Source organism: Mastomys coucha, unplaced genomic scaffold (genome assembly GCF_008632895.1).
Source record: "Mastomys coucha isolate ucsf_1 unplaced genomic scaffold, UCSF_Mcou_1 pScaffold21, whole genome shotgun sequence".
In the NCBI taxonomy this organism is placed as follows: Eukaryota; Metazoa; Chordata; class Mammalia; order Rodentia; family Muridae; genus Mastomys; species Mastomys coucha.
The window spans coordinates 93,780,302-93,787,027 of NW_022196904.1; the positions used below are offsets into that span (position 1 = coordinate 93,780,302).

The 6,726-nt window shown below is 35.8% G+C and overlaps 1 protein-coding gene across 1 annotated transcript in view; it reads right to left on the reverse strand.

The window, feature by feature from the left end:
- Positions 1-6,726, reverse strand: part of LOC116100774 (olfactory receptor 52E8) — a 51,365-nt gene that overhangs the window by 939 nt on the left and 43,700 nt on the right. The gene's annotated exons all lie outside the window — the stretch shown is intronic.

Below are 6,726 nucleotides of genomic sequence, written 5' to 3' on the forward strand. Positions count from 1 at the left end.
CCAGCAGGAGAAATGAAGAAGGATGGACTTGTGTGTCATTAGCCAGGGACATTCTCTCAGTCATAGATGCTGTATTCAATACAAATAAGTCTTAATTATGATAAGTATGCTTTTTATTTGTCTATTTAGCCTTTTATCTTCATTCCTAATAACATACAAAAATAACCTTTAAATGTCCCATTTATATTTGTAGAGTAAGAAAAATACTCTTCATTTAATGTGTAAGTTTCCATAATTTCACACCAGATCAGCTATATAGCCACCATTACTTAACTGAAATCCTGTAAGAACAAGACTGATACAAAGAAGAGGGGCAAAAAGAAATACAGACTGCAGAGTGGACAGGAATACATGGAGAGGATGAAATTCCTGGGTTGGTATACAAAGTATTACATATGCTTTTGCTTAATATACATAGGAGTTACTCAGGTACCTGTTATTTTCACCTTTCTTTATTTGAGAAGCTAACCCCACCCCCAAATGTTGTATATACAATGTTGTTTGTCTGTGATGTTATGTACAGGGTTGGTCTGGTTCTGAGATCAGAATAAATAACTTACCTTCCTTTGTTCCTTTTTGTGAAAAAGTTGTGTCATGTAGAAGTTCTGTTTTCATATTTATATGAAGAGATGAAGCTGTAGATGTTTTAATTTTTATCATAGGAAATAAATCATTCATGTCCATTATAACTCTATTACAAAGTTTCACCAGGTTTGGAAAATAAAGACAATGAGAGAGAAAATATACTTGATAAAAATTATTTTGCTCATTTTAACTATGATGAAAACATGAATTGAAAGATTGTCTTAATACAGACAAAACTTTCATTGAATAAATAATATGTTAAATTAAAAAAAAAACCTCTCCAGATATGGTCCGGCTATTGGAAAAGAGAGCTACACAATTTTCCAATATACTTCAAGCTATGTACATGGAAGAGACAGAAATACTCAAGATATTTCTGTTTAGTTACTTCTCTGATTCTATCCCAGTACCATGTTCAATAGATACTGCTATTATAGTAAATTCTGAACAAGTAATAAATTAAACTCCTGAAGAAAACAAATATGAAGCTCATTCCTTCACTTATTTAGAGTTCTATCTTTAGACTTACAAGAGTATTTAACCATACCAGTGTCTCTTTAAACATATGATGACACACACATATTCCTAGAGGTGCCCATTTAAGGCCTATAAAAACACTGCAAAAATGGAAAATAATTTGATAACTTTAGAAGTTGTTTGAGGAACACTGTGTTCATGTGTATGTGCATGGGAGTAGGTAGGTGTAGACATGTATGTATCTCTTTGGATCAAATTCAGTTTCTCATGCTTAGAAGTCGAGCTCTTTGCCAACTTACCTATCTGCTCTAAGGTGTTCCCCACACCAAAGCACAACAGGTAAAGAGGAAAAGGCATTTTGTTAAAGTAAAAGAATAAGATCAAAGTGAGGGAAATGGAAGCACACTGACTAATCAGTATGCAAAAAAGCAATCTATGGCCCTTTGCTGACCTTAGGAAGACCTGGTAGGCTGATGAGTCATATGTAACTGGCATTCAGGGCAATGGCAGAATCTCCATGAAGCAGAAACTGATAACACATTGAAACTACAAACCATAAAACCTTTTGCCTATGGACCTCTCAGAAGAACATCGTGTTCTCACACAACCATGTGCCCACTTAGAAGCACAGAGAAGATACGTACCTGAGCTTTCTTTTCTGTACCTATTCTGCAACTGCATGCCCAACTGTGTATTGTAGAGTATGTTCCCTCTCTCAGAGCTTCCCCTCTGCTTTCTGGGTACTATTTCATAAATGTCAATTCTAAACAGCCGTCGTCCATGATACACTTAAATGATGACATAAATTCACTAATTCAAAAACATGCATTTGGATTCCCTTGATGCCTCTTTGTAAACGGAGAAGCAGAGTCTATTTTTTCTTGCAGTTCAGACTGCAGGATCAGTTATACAGGATTAGAAAGAGCAGACATTGGTGCAAAGCCATATTCAGATTTTATTTCTTAGTTTTGCTTGTGAAATTTTGTATGGCCATAGCAAAAAGTGTGTGCAGGGAAGGAACAGCCTTGAAGTTTGCATGAGTATGTATTATTTTTCTGCATCTGGTACTTATAATTTCACAATCCTTCCATCCCCTCCTTATATCTGGGTAGATACCCTTTCTCCATATCCCTTAATATTTTTTCTTAGTTAAACACATTATGACTTACCTTGTTTTCCAAATCACTATGTCATTCAGGGTAATCCTGTAACACACTATTTGCTTGCTGAGCCTAAGTAATTTATGCATTTTCCTTGGGCCCATTTCCCCTAAGAATGCAACCAACGTATCATGGGAACCTTGATAGAGCATATTGTGTGGCCTCTGGAGAGTTCTTCCTATCAGTAACTTTTTGAGCACACAAGATACAAGGACGGGAACTATCACTACTCCTTTACTTCTTTGTTTTAATTATCTATGCCTTTACTTGTACTGATACAATGTACTTGATTATTATTTCAAAATAAACTTTTAAACTCCCAGAACATTTCTGTGATTCTTGCTACTATCTTCCTATTCATCCTCAGTTTCTGTCCTTCACAGAATCTCTTTTGTGGTTTCTTTTGTTTATGGATAGATGAACCAATTTTCCAGCATTGTGATTCTCTGATAGAACCTGGTTTATCTCAATGTATTTCACTAAAAATGGACATCTACACATAGACATCAAAGAAGTGTTTGTTCTGTGAAAACTGCTGTGATACACCAACAGTTGTGTCAAAAGACATGTAAACATGCACATGTGCCTTTACACATGTGCCTGACATAAACACAGATGTAAAAAGAAACTCTGAGAGTAAGTTAAAGGTCCATCTAAAGTGATCATAAACAAGCAAAAAACACAACAATCAAAAGTGAAGTCCTAACAAAGAAAAGTGTAAAGTAGTAAATTATAACATAAACACACAATTTTTCCCAACATAGCAAATTAAGGGGAGGCTCTGAAAGGTAACAAAATTTAACTCTTCCCAAGATTAATGATAGAAGAAATTAGAAGTATCAAATATTACAAATGATAATAATGATTGATTGCTCTAACTTTTTGTCAGGTTTAATGAAGATAATGACAATTAAAGATTCTATGTGTTTATAATATACAATATCTTGATGTCTAGGCATATTATAAGAAATGATTATAGTCAAGGGAATTAGCAAGTCAATTACCTTAGATTTGTCAATTTGAGAGTAGTAAGATATACTCTTCCCAAGTAAATCATATCAGTGTCTATAACAAGCATTGCTCTATACAAATGATCTCTAATATGTACCTATTCCCTGTGATCAAAGCTTTTCATTTTGACTTCATTTCCCAAACCTCACTCATAACCTGGCCTCTTGTAATTAGCCTTATGTTGTCTCTCTTTAGGAATTACATAGTTTTTAAGCACATAGTTGAGATCTTATAGTGATTTTCTCTGTTTGGCTCATCTTACTGAAGATAGCTTTTTTTCAGTCCACGTATGTTCCCTTATATAACAAAATATACTCTTAGTGGGTTGGCAATACTCCAATGGAAGGCCACAGATACATGAATATATAGTTATCATCAACTGTTCTTGGGTGTGGGGTATTGAAGGGGTGGATTTGGAGGAGGAGGGAGAGAGGTGAATGTGATCAAAATGCATTTTATGATAGTCTCAAAAAACTAATAAAAATGAGAAAAAGGAAGTTTATATACCTGTTGGTATAATAAATATCTTCCTTTGAGAAATACCTCACTGTCCTTTACATATCTCCATCTTATATATAGATTGTCTTACCTCTATTAGATATTAACCTTTATGATCTGTGTGGTAGTACTCTCGATTACTCCTTTCACAAGGCCTTTCATCTGTTTATGATTTCTTGCCTGTGTTTCTGGTATCAATTTAAAAAACTCATTGCCAAAACTAGTACCAATAATCTTACAGTATTCAAAGATTGTTGGGAAGTTACAGTTCTAATAGAGTACTTGAGTTTCCATGCATCCACGTGGCATTGCACAGTCTCCATAACTCAAGCTCTGGCATACAACCTATATCTGTACCATCCTCAAAAAGTTTGTTAACACAAAGAATTGGAATTATTAAAATCCTAAGTTAGTTATAAGGATCCAAGTAGACCAAATAAGAATGGGACAGAAAGATGCTCCTAGACAGCATCTTTACTACCACAACAGAAGCATAAAATAAATGTGGACATCTCAGCTAAAATGGACCACAGCATACCTCACATCCATGCCATGCTAAAGTATTTGTTGTAAAAAATAATAGGGTAAAAGGAACATACTGACATGTGTCTATGGCACATCATACTAATCTAGTAAACTAATATAATCATGCATTGGACAAAAGCGAACAGTATTCACATGGTGACTAGTTACCCATAATACACTGAATAGATAAAGAAAATATTGTATTTGTATACTTTGGGGTGTTATTCCACAATAGGAATACAGTTACATTATTTCCTGGAAAGTGTACACAACTTGAAATCCTCAATTTACACGAAACACACCAGACCCAGAAAGATGAAAATAGCATTTTTTCTCTCAGTTGTGAATTTAAGATTTTATATACAGACATATATATATGTATATGTATATATATATATATATATATATATATATATATATATATATTATGTGTGTATGTGTGTTGTATGTATGAGGGAGAGAGAGAGAGAGAGAGAGAGAGAGAGAGATCAAAATGTAAGTAAGACTTTTGGAAGTAAACTAGGAGTGGTGGACAAAGGTAAAAAGAATGAAGAAGCTATGAAAGATTAGTATGGATCAAAAATATGATACACTTTAAAGAGATTTTTATAAAAGCCAATAAACATAATAAATATTGAAAATAAAAATACATCAAGAAAGTTCAAATCAAAACAAAAATTATAGTGCTCAACAAAGTATAATGCTGATGGAAGAAGAAGAAGAAGAAGAAGAAGAAGAAGAAGAAGAAGAAGAAGAAGAAGAAGAAGAAGAAGAAGAAGAAGAAGCCAGACAGTGGAGGCACACGCCTTTAACCCCAGCACTTGGGAGGCAGAGGCAGGTGGATTTCTGAGTTTGAGGCCAGCCTGGTCTATAGAGTAAGTTCCAGGCCAGCCTGGTCTATAGAGTGAGTTCCAGGCCAGTCAGGGCTGTACAGAGAAACCCTGTCTCAAAAAAAAAAAAACAAAAAGACATACAAAGAAACAGAACTTACAGTTGAACAGCCTACGTAACATGTCTCCATCATATGAGCTATCCAGAATGGACCAAATCATAAAAATAGAAAACAAAGTAATGTTTTCTAGGAACTGGATGGGAGTAGAGATGACTAGGGAAGTAATGCTTAATGATATCACTTTGTGTTTGCTTTCTAAAAGATGAAAAAATGTTGGAGCCAGAGAAAAGTGATAATAACACAGCATTGTGGCTGCTCTATGGGCCACTGAACTGCAAACTTTAAAATGGTAAGTTTTATGATGTATGTATTTTATAAAGATGAAAATGCTACTGGGTGTATAAATTCTCACAGGCTGTAGGAGAGTGGGCTAGAAAAGAAGAGAGAAAACAAAAGACGAAATGGGACTTGCCTAAATGATGTATGAAATAACAAAAAGGCATATCTCAAAAAAAAAAAACATATCTCACAGTGGTGATAGAGGAATTTAAGGAGAACATGAATAACCCCCTTAAAGAAATACAGGAGAACACAGGTAAACAGGTTCAAGCCCTTAAAAAGGAAACACAAAAATTCCTTAAAGAATTACAGGAAAGCACAACCAAACAGGTGAAGGAACTGAACAAAACAATCCAGGACCTAAAAATGGAAGTAGAAACAGTTAAGAAATCACAAAGAGAGACAAGTCTGGAGATAGAAATCCTAGGAAAGAAGTCAGGAAACAGAGATGCAAACATCATGAACAGAATATAAGAGATAAAAGAAAGAATCTCAGGTGCAGAAGATACCATAGAAAACATTGACACAACAGTCAAAGAAAACACAAAATGCAAAAAGTTCCTAACCCAAAATATCCAGGAAATCCAGGACACAATGAGAAGATCAAACCTAAGTATAATAGGCATAGAAAAGAGGGAAGACCTCCAACTTAAATGGCCAGTAAATATCTTCAACAAAATTATAGCAGAAAACTTCCTTAACCTAAAGAAAGAGATGCCCCATTTTCTCTCGGGTGAGTTTCTGAGACCAGAGCAGCCAGCCAGGAGGCACAGGCCCCACAAATCCCAGGGGAGCTGCAGGGCGGCAGGGACATGATCCTCTCAGCTTCTGAGTGACAGAGGAGGATCAGCTTCCTTCTCTGCCCCTTCCCTGCAAGTGGAGGGCCTACCTCCAGGGAAGGCCTTAAGCCAGAGACTCAGGCGAGAGCCTCCATTTCCTCTCTGGTGAGTTTCTAAGACCAGAGTAGCCAGCTTGGAGGAACAGGCCCCACAAGTTGCAGGGGACTTGTAGGGCGGCAGGGACAGGACAAGCTCTAGCCAGAGACACTAAGAACATCTAACACCAAAAAGCAAGAGATGGCGAAAGGCAAACGCAAGAATCCTACCAACATAAACCAAGACTACTTGGCTTCATCAGAACCTAGTACTCCCATTGCAGCAAGTTCTGGATGTCCCAAAACACCAGAAAAGCAAGAATTGGATCTAAAATCATATCTCACAATGCTGATAGAGGAAATTA